Here is a 12709-nt window from a genome sequence, read left to right on the forward strand (position 1 = left end):
ACTTTATGAATTATTTGATATTATTCTGACTGAATATAACTGTTTTAAACCTTTTTAAATAGTTTTTAACATTTGATCAAAACGGAAATTATTTGGCAATTTGCAATTGATGTGTCAAATCAGTACAATTTGCTCAAAGAATTGTCAAATTTAGAAAACCGCGTATCTCCGAATCCGCGTATAAGAGGTACCGTGTATCTCGGGGACCGCCTGTATACATACAGAATGAGACAATGCAAATATCCGTTGGCAAAACGGAAGAATACGAAGAGGGAGAATTCGCATAACACATACCCATACCCAAATACGCATTCCGTATCGTTGAGCGGAGCGGGTTAGCAAACACATATAAATCTTGCTTTAGTCTGTATCCTCCATCTTTCTCAATACAACCAGTACGCAGTGCACTTCAAGTATTAGAAATAGTATTATTCAAATATTAGGTTCTGATCATTTGAAGCATTTGAACATGTCGTCAAGGATCGGATTCAAGGTACCAAAAGCGGAAACTGGCTGTGATAATGGTACCAATTCGTCAACTTGGTCAGCAACTGAGTTCGATATACCTCTATAGCCAGGCATCCGCGTCTTACTCCCACCCATAAAACGGCCATCAACGTCAGCAGTGCCAGCAAAACCATTATTGGCACAACAGCACGCATCACTAAAGCTATCATCAACAGTTGCACCGCCAAAACCATCATCATTATCAACAGGGCCGCTAAAGCTATCAGCTGGGCCGCTTAAATTATCATCATCATCAGCTGCACTGCCAAAACTGCCATCATCATCAACAGGGCCACCAAAACCACCATCATTATCAGCTACGCCGCTAAAGCTATCAGCTGGGCCGCTATAGCTATCAGCTGGGCCGTTAAAGTTATCATCATTATCAGTTGAACCGCCAAAACCATCAGCATCATCAGCTGCACCGCCCAAACCACCATTACCAACATCTGCACCATCAAAATCGCATCGTCATCAGCTTCAGCCACATGTCGAGCAGCACCTTCCACTGTTTTTGGATTTACCGTTGTTGATCTAGAAACAGCACCTAGTCCGGAGCCATTACCAGAGCCAATATCAAATTGTGTTCCAGCCGAATTTTCTACTTTGGATCGTGAGTTATTGCTTAATTAATGCAGGTTGTTCTCGAATATTAGAATATAGAGTTAATGGTGAGAAAAAAATCAATACAAAAAAATAAACATTTTTTACATATTCTGCATGGGAGCAAAACAATCACTAATGAGTTTTCATTTCACTCATTGTGCTCCCTATTTTTTCCAAAATACGTACCGAGAAGAGTAGCTCGCGAGCGCCCCTTTTCTTTTCACTACGTATTTTGTCCAGGCAACAACCCTCTCAACAATCTCAGAGAGAATTTGTATGAAATTTCTTGGGCTTGTTCTCGGCTTGTTCTCGGCTTATTGGTATAAACGTCACTCAGAGAACAAGCCCAATATGAACAGGCGCTCAGTGACGTCACGGTGTAGCCGTATTGATGCGAGTCCACACAATGGGGATCGACCCATTCCAACTGCTGTCAAAATGAAACAACAAAGGTATTTGGTTTGCATGCGTTTTATTGAACAATAACAAGTCGACAAGTGGCGTCGTTTTGAGTAGCTAAAAATCAGTTCCGGATTTACGTTTTTTCCTATTCCAGCTCGTATTAGTTAGTGAAATAGTTGTTCGGCTTCCGGTAAATCTGTAAGTGAAGGAATCAAAGCGTTAATACATCGAAATCATAACAAATTAGTTGATTTTACCTGTACCTATTATTTTAGATAATCATGACATCAAACGTCGGACGAGCTCCCGATGCATCGACGAGTAGTTCCCAGGAAGGTCCTTGTGTAGAACTAGCGCAGGAAAATAAAAAAGATATAAGGACAGTTTTGAATGCAGTGATGGACGTGCAAATGAAACAGGACGAGATTTTAAAAACTCAAAGCCAAAGCCAAGTTGAACCAACCCAAAATGATGATGGGCATATGGAAGATGAAGAATACTTTTTGTTCGCTTTGGTTTCAACCAAGATCGGTCTAGATGACTTAGAAGAAAGCATAGCGTCAGCAGAGCGCTTCAATAATTTAAAAGGATGGCTTATGAAGAAGGTAAAAGCATCAAACGCAAAGAGCAGAATGCATCGCGTTCTTTACCTATTATTTAATAGGATATTTATAGTAGATTGCAGTTGGAGTGGACGGGGAGGCAACGGGCCTAAGGTAGAATTCAGGAAATATTCTAATATCCTCCGTCTATTTGCTGTTGTCGGAGGAGCAGGAAGGGCTTTAGAGGATTCTATTGTTGAGGATTTTTTTATAAAGAAATTTAAAAATTCGCAATCAGCTGCCCAAGCGAAAGGCATTGTAAAAAGTGTCAGTCGTGGTACGTTTTCAAGAAAGAAGAAGAAGAATTAGATAAATAAGATAGAGTTCAATAATGTTCCTTTGACGATTTTTTTTGCTTTGGATTTGTTGATATTGATAAGGTTTTTTTTTTATTTTTGATTGTTGCTGAACTATTAGTCAATTGAAAAATATAAGGGAATTCATAAATGCTAGTAAATGTTGATAGTAATTGATTTTTTGGTTTAAGGTAGTTGTATGAATTATTCTAAATAATGTGGATATCAGTAAATATAAAATATTATGAAGTTTAAGTTATAAAAAGTTTCTATGAGTAATTTTCCTTTAACATACCAATTTTTATATTCATAATTGATTGAACTGGTGCAATGAATAAGTAGCAAAGTTAGCTTTAAGATTATTACCATAATTATGATACTTCATAGTTATCATACTTTGTGAATAACTTTTACAGAACAGAGATGGTCACATGCACGTTTGTCGAATACTCACTTGCTTACCTTTTTATCAAGTGCTAACCAGTTTTGAGGTCTACCATGAACCGCTTTCAACCGCCGTCGTTTATTAGATGATCTATTGATGAGGTCTAATGGGGACGTATGTTTTCAAGTGGCACGACCATTTACGGGACTCATACAACCTGAAATTTATATTAAATATATTTTCACAATTATCAGCTTGGAATAACGGTCCCCAAAGCGTACTTACTCAAAGATGTATATGTTTAAGTACAAGCAAGCAACGCCATACATTGAGCACGTATTTCTGCATAGGATGGTTATGCACTTTAGGGATAACAATTCGGTTAAATCGGAGCATGTACTCGACTCGAGGCAACAGCGTGCTGGTTTGATGTTTTTTATATAGTTCAATGAACTAGTACGTACGTTTTCGGCCAAATACTGAACCATGAAGCCTTACATCAATTCAGTTTTGGTAACCTTATAACAAGTTAATGTCAGCCGCTTCATAACTGCAGAATAATTTTATGGAATACGCATGATAAGATGGATGGTACGATGCGAATTGTTTACAATCTCGTTTCAAATGTTGCCGAGGAGCAACCGTAGTTCAGGTTCCTTTTTTACTCGTTGGCCGCTTCGGGCAGCAGCATGAAGCCTTGCGCGTACGATGCCTTTCGTGCTCCGTGCTCCGGCGAGTTGTTTGCTGCCCTGAGCACGGTCATCCTTCGGCGTGGATAAGTAGCTGGAGAAGTCTGCTTAGTCTTTTGGCATCACCGGAACGCTATGGTACAATGCGACAATTTCCGTCAACTAGTCGCAGTAGAATGATCCACGTGATATCGATCAGGAACGCATTCAGCACATCCTTGTTCCACACGTCGAAATCCTTTCCTTCTGTGTCTTGCCGAACGCCAGCATCAGGTGGCACGCTGAGCAGATCAGTTGCATGTAATCGTACTCTAGTGTCGTGCCTGGACATCGTCCCGTTGTGTACAATTTCCACAGTGTCCGGCACCGCATATGCCGATTCGTTCACAACACGGGTTACCGTTAGATTTTGCGCATATAGCCTACCGGGAGAAAGGTCACCTACATTAAAACCAGTCAATTAAAACAGAACAAGTTCAACCCACCAGGAACATATCCTTCATCCCCGGAAAATGCGTCCGAGTGTGGGAAGGGTGGTAGTGAGCCCCTTTTTCTGCATCCCTTCACAGCTGCAGAGGGCATTGACTATTGACTATCCCCGCCAGGAACAGTTATATCTGAAAAATCACACCCTAAAATGAAACAATCATCGAAATTAAACACAAGCACACCTTACCTCAGCGTCGGCATCGTGCGTGAAGGCTAGAAATTTCATCCGGTTTTATTCCATACTCAAGCATTTTTTTTCGCTTCCACCACAACTAAATCATACTTCCGTGGTTGATTTTATGTTTATTCTACAAAACAAAACGTTTTTAATGACAAATATCATATAATTTACATAAAATACTTACAAAATCACCGCACACGCAAACACTTGCTGTTTACATTTTGGCTTCACTCTCATTTGACATGTCAAAAATTTGCAAGCCCCAAAGTGTGGATCAAAAAGGAAGGTGGGAGGGGAGAGAAGGTGATGAGATCGAAGTCCCAAGCGGAAATTTTCGGACGATAACTTATACACTCTCATAATTTGACAAGCAATATATGATTGTATGTGTGGTTCTTCCATTCGTAACATTTCGCTCTCCAAGCCAAGCGTTGAAGCAGGTTATGTGTATTTCTTTTTGTGTATTACGTTTAGCTTGCATCAGTTGTGTTCTTTCGTATCGTATCATTCATATAAATACCAACAATTTAAAAACTATTTAACCTCAAAATGTGTAACGCTAGACGTGCAATGAAGATAGCAAATATGCCATTGCACGCTGTTGTGGTTATGTGCCGAAAAAAATCTGAATCTCGTACACTGTTTCGTTTGTCAAATCGTGCACGAAATATCAATCGAAAAAACAGCCGAAAAGTGACATTTTCACTCGTTTGGGTATGTGCCGAAAAAAGTCTGAATTTCGTACACTATTTCGTTTGTCAAATCGTGCACGAAATATCAATCGAAAACACAGCCGAAAAGTGACTTTTTCACTCGCTTGGGGTGGTACGAAATGGCCGTTGCAAAAACCGCATGCTCGGAACCAAGGTTAGTTGAGGATAGAGGTTGAAGCATCCAGTGTAAATTGACAAGCAGCTGTGGGAAAATTTTGACAGTTCGGTAAGAGGTTGTTTATGTTCTCAGACCTACGGCATGTGGATGTAGAAACATGTGGATGTGGTTGTAGAAACAAACATTGTAAATCTGTGTCGCGCAATAGAGTTGTGAAAAATCACTAAATTTGTACAAAGCATATCGTTTATATTGATCTAAGTACATCACACGGCTTTCTAAAAAGGTAAATTTTTGATTATTATGTGTTTTACTGCAACAAGCCTAATTTATGTTTGCTATTTCAGTGTGCATCATGTCAACCTGCGCTGCATCCTTTTGCCAACACAGCCGCTACATAGTGAAAAAAATGGGTCTGGATGTAATTTTTGGGTCTGGATGTCTGTTAATCATAAATTTCCAACAGACCCAACGCTGTTACGCAAATGGGTAGAATTTTGTCAACGAGAGGAAGCTTGGGTGCCATCGATAAGCAGCATTTTATGTTCAGCACATTTCAACAAAACTGACTACCAGCTAATCAATTCGCCTTCGAAGGCTAATAGAAAATTTTTAAAAAAGCTTAAGCCGTCTGGTAAGTTTTCATGTAATGTCCCACACTAATCTATACTAATATAAGCATACATTTGATAAAGTTACTAAATTTGAAGGGTTCATACATGTAGCTGCTGTTTCTTCGACGTTTCGCCCAACGTCGATGTTTTACTCCGAATCGAGTTCATGTTTTCCTTCGTAGACCATAAGGTTACTCCGACTTTTAAGTATTGAACGAGTTATTAGGAACGCAATGATAAGCAACCAGAAAGTAAATAATCAAGTTCATTATTAAAACCAGGACTAATTATCGTGAACGATTCGCAAAGACTAATATGATCTGCATACATCATCTACATCAGTGGTCTCCAACCTGTGGTCCGTTGCGTTAACAGACGTGGTCCACGAAAGAATTATTTTTGAAAAAGAAAAGCTTAATACTATGGATTATAGTACACAATCATTATAAAATTTTCAACAAGCATATCTAAAATGAGATTTAAACGTATTTTTGATCAAAAACATCAAGTAAAGTTAAAAAAAAGTATGCACTCATTAGATGTGAGCCGCGGCAAATGTATTTTCAAGCCAAGTGGTCCGCGATCCTAAAAAGGTTGGAGAGCACTGATCTACATCATTGCACACATATTGCTTTCTCAAACTTCCTCCTCAAATTGTGCCATTATACCGTTTAAATTTTGTTTGCTTCGTTGTTCCCAGTTGCTTCATTAGAATGTGCGCAACATATATTCTTACAGGTCATCCACCACATCCGAAGTTTTGTTTTACTTTATGTGATTTTAGTACTATTTTCAGTTCCAACATCCGTTCAACGCAGGTTTTACAGGAAAGAGCTTCTTTTGAAAATCCTGCGATTGATTTGTTCGTAAAATCCTACCGTGTATGCTTCCGCCGTGAATCGCTCCGGTGCGATACTTTTCGATGTTCATATAGATCTGCACATACATTCATTTAATTTTGGTAATCGATGGTTTGTCCGCCAGTTCACCATCGAATGAATTGTCTTATGCAGTAATACAACATACATGACGGTATCGTTGTTGTTCGATTCCATTGTAGCAGAAGGCTTAGCAGAAGGTCCATTTGAAACGTTGTTTTCGTTTTTGTTCGATTTTTCTGCAAGAGAAAATGTGGAAGTTGATTCAAGTGGCAGTCCCACTACTCCTCGCGAAGCCGTTGGCTTTGGGTTTGATTCAATTTTCTTGTCTTCTTTTGGTACTTGATTCAGTTTTCCTGTGTGTATCAGATTATTTATTGACTCATTATGAAGCACACTTTGTTACGCACTAATATTATAAGTCAAATATAAGGTAAAAATTATAATAATTTAAGACTCTTTTCTTCAATGATGCACTAAACAAAAGCTTAGATTGAAATATTACTATTCTAAGCTCGAAAGTGATAAATAACGGATGGGAATTAACGTAGATAAGTGAAACGGTAATATTTTGCTGAATCATCTATTTGTCTGCAAAAACTATTATACATAACTTTAAGCGCTTAATTGTAACAATAACAGTTATTCACATATAATAAAATGTAACAAATATTTCTTAAATAAAAAATACATAAATATGAGGCAAATCTATTTCAATTCGTTAATTATTTCATTCTTACCTTTTTCAATTTAGCTTTCCCGTCAGTGATAAAATCACAAGCTCGTGAGCCTTCTAACAATGTAGTACAACAATGTAGTACTAACAATGTAGTACAACAAATTGAAACGGACGAGGGTCGCATCGATACATCTGTAGAACATCATGATGACGATCTACCATCAGATAATATCACACATGCGAAATGCCAAAATTGTGTACAAAATGAAACAGAAATTGAACTTTTAAATCAAACTCTTAAAAACACACAAGATAAATGTAACAACTTATTAGAGGTTAATACATTTTTATCAAAACAGTTTGAAATCGTCAGCAAAGAACTTACACAATCCCAAAAAGAAATTGAACTTTTAAAGACTAATCATAATAAATTTAAAGATGTTGCTATATCACCAAACGAATTCACAACCAGAATGAAAAATGTTTTAAAAGATACGCTTACATCAAATCAAATAGATCTGATTAATGAGGAACGTAAAAGAGTTAGATGGACTAAAGCAGAATTAAGTAAATTTTTTACACTTCGTTATTTAGGAAAAAGAGCATATCAGTATTTCAGAGATAATTTAAATTTCCCTGCAGCATCAATTTCAACACTACAACGATACGGAAGAACATTGAACCTCAAGCAAGGAATTTTAGATGATGTAATTAATTTGCTAAAAAACATTACCGTTGATCTGCCGGAGTGTCATCGGGAATGTGTTTTGTCATTCGATGAAATGAAAGTGAATAGAATTTTAGAGTATGATCCGGCCTATGATGAAGTTCTCGGTCCTCACAATTATTTACAAGTAGTAATGGCAAGAGGATTGTTCAAAAATTGGAAGCAGCCAGTTTTTATTGGTTTTGACCAACAAATGACCAAAGAAATTTTATTTGAATTAATCAAACGTCTTTATGCTATAAAGATAAACGTTGTTGCAATAGTTAGTGACAATTGCCAATCTAATATTGGATGCTGGAAAGATTTAGGTTCTCATGACTACTGTCATCCCTTTTTCAGTCATCCAATAACGAAGTGCAATATATATGTTTTTCCTGATGCTCCTCATCTGTTAAAACTAATAAGAAATTGGTTGATAGATACTTGTTTTGAATATAACAATAAGTTGATAAAGGCAGATAAATTGTTTGAGCTGGTAGCTTATAGAAATGCAGCTGAATTAACTCCCGTTCATAAACTAACACAAAATCATTTGGTTATGACTCCTCAGAACGTCAAAATGTTCGAAGAGCTGCCGAAGTATTATCCAGAACCACAAAGGTACTTTCCTGATGATTGTGATGCACAAGAGTTAGCCTCATTTATAGAGAAAGTCGATATGTGGTTTAGTGTAGCTAACTCATATTCTCCATGTGCTAAACTTCATTACAAAAAATCTTTTAATGCAAATGAAAACCAATTAGCAGCATTAAGTGACATGTTTGAACTGATGTCAAACATTACAGCATTGGGGAAAAAATCTATGCAAGTTTTTCAAAAGTCTCTTTTGATGCACATAACATCGCTAAAAATGTTGTACGAAGATATGAGAAAAAAACACAGCATCGTATATATCTCTACTTATAAGGTTAGTATTGAACAATAGTGAAAGATTTCAGTCAACTAATGTTATGTTTTATTTTTGTTTACAGCTTAATCAGGATGTTTTGGAGAACTTCTTCTCTCAACTTCGCCAAATCGGAGGCATACACGACCATCCATCTCCATTACATTGCATGTATAGAATCCGAATGATGATTCTTGGTAAGTCACCGACTACATTGAAAAATCATACAGAGCTAAAAAATGATGATGTAGAGAATAGTCATGAGCATCACGAGGAGTTTCTATCTGCAACAGTTTTTTCTGTAGCGGATATCCCTCAATCTGTTCCAGATATTTCGGTCATGGAAAAAGCAAATCAAATCTGCCAAGCAATTGAAGAGTGTAGTCAAGAGTCGGACTTAATAAGTACAGTCAGTAGTACCTGCAATGTGCAATCAGCTCAAGAAAGTGATGGACTGCAATATGTAATGGGATACATAGCTAATAAATATAATACTAAGTATCCAGAATTAGATTTAGGCGTCCAAACTTTTAAATTAACAACTGACCATTGTTATAGTCAACCTCCTACCTTTGTGCAACATTTGTCCGCAGGAGGATTGTTTGAACCATCGCCTACATTTTTATTATTAGGTAATCGAATGGAAAAATTTGTCTTAAAAATGCATCCGGATGGTACCTTTAGTAAGACTAAAAAAATTGTTGCCAAAATTGCGAAAAATATTCAAAACCAGATAAGCGAACTACCAGTCGAAATAATACGGACCTTTGCCAAACAAAGAATGATTGTTAGAATGCGCTTCCTTAATTTAAAAAGTAGTACCGAAAATCTCATGAAAAGCAAGCGAAAACATGTAAATCAACATGGAAAAGGCGCAAAAAAAATGAGAAAAATATTGAACTAGTCTATACATTATCTATTCTCATGTAAATCAATTAATGAGACATGTAATTAATTTGTTTTATTTTCGTTGTGTTAATGCCGATAGTATTTATTTAATTATTTATTGGACTATTTACTAAGATATTTGCTAGTTAGTTTATGTAAATTATCTTTTTATCTATTATTTTATTTATTTATTTATTCATTTATTTATTTATGTATTTATTTATTTATTTATTTATTTGTTAGTATAATCAAATTGTTGGTAGTCGTATACATAGATTTTCCTTGTGTTTTATCCATTAAACAGACTTCATTTTTTTATTCTGAAGGCTACCATATGTGATGCTTATTTATTAATCTGTGTTATGTAGTAATCTGCATCCATTTATACTATTTTCTTTGGTTATTTGTAATTGGCTACCGGTTTTTGATTCAATGTTTCAGTCCTAATACTTGTAAATGTTTGAATGAGTGATTTATCGTGCATTTTTTGGGACAGTCTGGTGGTACAGTCAAGAACATACCCGTCATGTGTTTAAGCCCGTATCTATCGTACTCCCCAAAAGATTAGAAGATGTACAAGAAGATTCATAACGCCGAATAGATCTAGTTTGCTTTCATTTCATCGTCTGCAATGCCCCAGAATTAATTACATCACACTACAATGGTCTTCATGGGGTTCTCAATTAGGTATATTTAAATAGATCATGATGAGTCGTTGTAGTAAGAAAATACTGATATGCTCTTTTATATTTAATAAGAACGGACCTGCCGTATTCCACGTATTATTTTTTTTATTCTGTATTATTGTAATGAACTATTGATTTTTTGCTTTAATAACCCGTAATATTTTGAAATGTATCTTAGCAAATGTGTAAAATAGTCCACATTACCTCATTTTCATGTATAAATAACCATTTTGTAACAACAATATGATCTATAATCGTAAATCACTTATTAAGGTTTGTCAGTATATTTTTGGATTTCACACTGATGTAAAACACTGAATTAAAACATGCAAAAACGCTAGCACGTAAGGTATTCCGCTGTATTAGAAATTATTTAGAATAATACGGTAATAAAACATGAGAACTTTTTAAATTGTTATTTAATGCATGAAAGTGCATTGTGTTATCAATACACTGAAATGTACAAATAAAGCAAAAACAATCAAGAAACTTTACCCGTTCACCAACTGTATTTTCTCACTCACTCATCCGAAAAATTACCATTTTGTTAAAGAGTAAGTAAGTAAGTAATGGAAGATCCAAAATTAAGGTGTTACGATCAGTGGCTCGGATTAAGGGTGTCGGGGGCCCTAGGCGGTAAGACTAGTTGAGGCCCCCTGTCAATTGTAAATGGTGTTCTAGGGGGTCAGTCGATAATCAGTCACAGGCTCTAAAATTTGCTGGCAGTGGAGGGGGCGGGGGGAGGGTGAAAATGATTTGCCAGCCTTGGGGCCACAACGTCCATCCTTCCGGGGGCCATTGCCGCTATTACTCTGTCCATACGGCATACTATAGACTTCAGAACTACGGGTCCCCTAAATCGGCGGGGCCCCAGGCGACCGCCTAGTCCGTCTACCGGTAGATCCGCCACTGGTTACGATGAGTATCTCATAGAAATGCATTATTTTGCATACTTCTTGTTTCCTATTCTCAAGATGAGCTAAAACGCACCAGTTTTTGCCTATCTATATCTAATATATCTAAGCAGTTTGTTCCTTCCTGGGCAAATCTTCCTAACGTGGCCACGTATGGAATCATAAATTAGAAAATAATTAAAACCGGTATAAACTTACAGCTACGCGCAGTTGTTAACCATTATACGCTGTCAGTAAAATTTTCGAGGTTAATGATAAGCATATGGCACAATTCACCGCTTGACTGTAAGTGGTTCCTGACTCTCTTGCGGAAGGTAAACCATTATCCTGATTACAAACTGCTTCCAATTTTTAGGTATAACTAATGCCATACAAATCAACAATGCTAAGCTTTCTGAGGTGTATGGTGAATCGGATATCCTAACGGTAGTCAGGGCGTATGATACGATGGCTGGGGCATGTAATGAAAATGCCGTAGTAATGGCCTCCAAGAAAGTGGTCGGTCCTGTGTTTGGTACTAGGTGGATCCGGAATCAGACTAAGCAGGGACTGTCGGTGATCGGATGCCTGCATTGATGGACGCTGAAGGCATCGAGCCTCCTGATAAAATAGTAGTAGTCCCGGCCATTCAACGGCGCTGGGCTCAATCGTAAGCAGGCCAATGAGAAAGAAAAAGTGAGATAAGAGCAGGATTTGAGGATTGGAGCTTTTGGAAGTTATTGGAGTTAGTTTCCGTGACCTGTGATTACATGGAGCTAGATATGTACACGAAGCTGCATATGAAGTTATCAGCACGAGTAACAAGGAACTGGAAAGATTGCGATAAATAAAAGTTTAGTTTGTAACACCTAAAGCAATAAACCACATAGTCAGTTTTACATATACGCACGATTTGTATTATTTCACATGTTTTTTCTGTATTTGAACTAAAAAATGCGAGCTAAAAGAACAGCACCCATCTGCTGCAATTATTTGTAAACACTTTCTTACTGAACTGTCAAAACAGGATTCAAAATGTCAGACCAGAAACAAGCTATAATTCGACCTCTATCCTCAATAGACCTTGATAGCTATTGTTACATGTAACTGTGCCGACAAACCGCGTGCCTCTTTTATGGCACACGCAAACCAAAACAAACAGATAATGACAGGAGATAGGTGTAAACATCTCGGCTGTCAAAGTCGATTTTCGAATTTCGGATATCGGGAAAAGGGTAACGTTCGCTGCGTAACGCGATGGCGCAAGATGGCGATGGCGATGGCGGGAAGAAAGGGCTTAAATAGGCCGTGCGCAGGATAATCGGCCTCTTTCAAATACTAGCGAACGACAAAGACCGCGTTTTTAAAACTACAAGTGATTAATTGCGTTCGGTCGAGCCGGTGTAATTAAGCAAATTGTACGTTGGTGAAAACGGTCGTTATTTTTTCATATTCGCTATCGTCGAGGAG

At 37.2% G+C, this 12709-nt stretch overlaps 3 long non-coding RNA genes across 3 annotated transcripts; all 3 read right to left on the reverse strand.

Moving 5' to 3' along the window:
• Nucleotides 1-1568: 1568 nt before the first annotated feature.
• On the reverse strand, nucleotides 1569-1862 carry LOC133391536 (uncharacterized). Its single transcript, XR_009765026.1, has 2 exons — nucleotides 1779-1862; nucleotides 1569-1711 (listed from the first exon to the last, which is right to left on the reverse strand). It is a non-coding gene; the product is annotated as an uncharacterized LOC133391536 (long non-coding RNA).
• Nucleotides 1863-3208: 1346 nt separating this feature from the next.
• On the reverse strand, nucleotides 3209-5167 carry LOC4397751 (uncharacterized). Its single transcript, XR_009764995.1, has 3 exons — nucleotides 4342-5167; nucleotides 3973-4284; nucleotides 3209-3909 (listed from the first exon to the last, which is right to left on the reverse strand). It is a non-coding gene; the product is annotated as an uncharacterized LOC4397751 (long non-coding RNA).
• A 5208-nt stretch (nucleotides 5168-10375) lies between these two features.
• On the reverse strand, nucleotides 10376-12328 carry LOC133391492 (uncharacterized). Its single transcript, XR_009764996.1, has 2 exons — nucleotides 12150-12328; nucleotides 10376-12068 (listed from the first exon to the last, which is right to left on the reverse strand). It is a non-coding gene; the product is annotated as an uncharacterized LOC133391492 (long non-coding RNA).
• Between the last annotated feature and the right edge of the window lie 381 nt (nucleotides 12329-12709).

Source organism: Anopheles gambiae, chromosome 2 (genome assembly GCF_943734735.2).
Source record: "Anopheles gambiae chromosome 2, idAnoGambNW_F1_1, whole genome shotgun sequence".
Classification (NCBI taxonomy): Eukaryota; Metazoa; Arthropoda; class Insecta; order Diptera; family Culicidae; genus Anopheles; species Anopheles gambiae.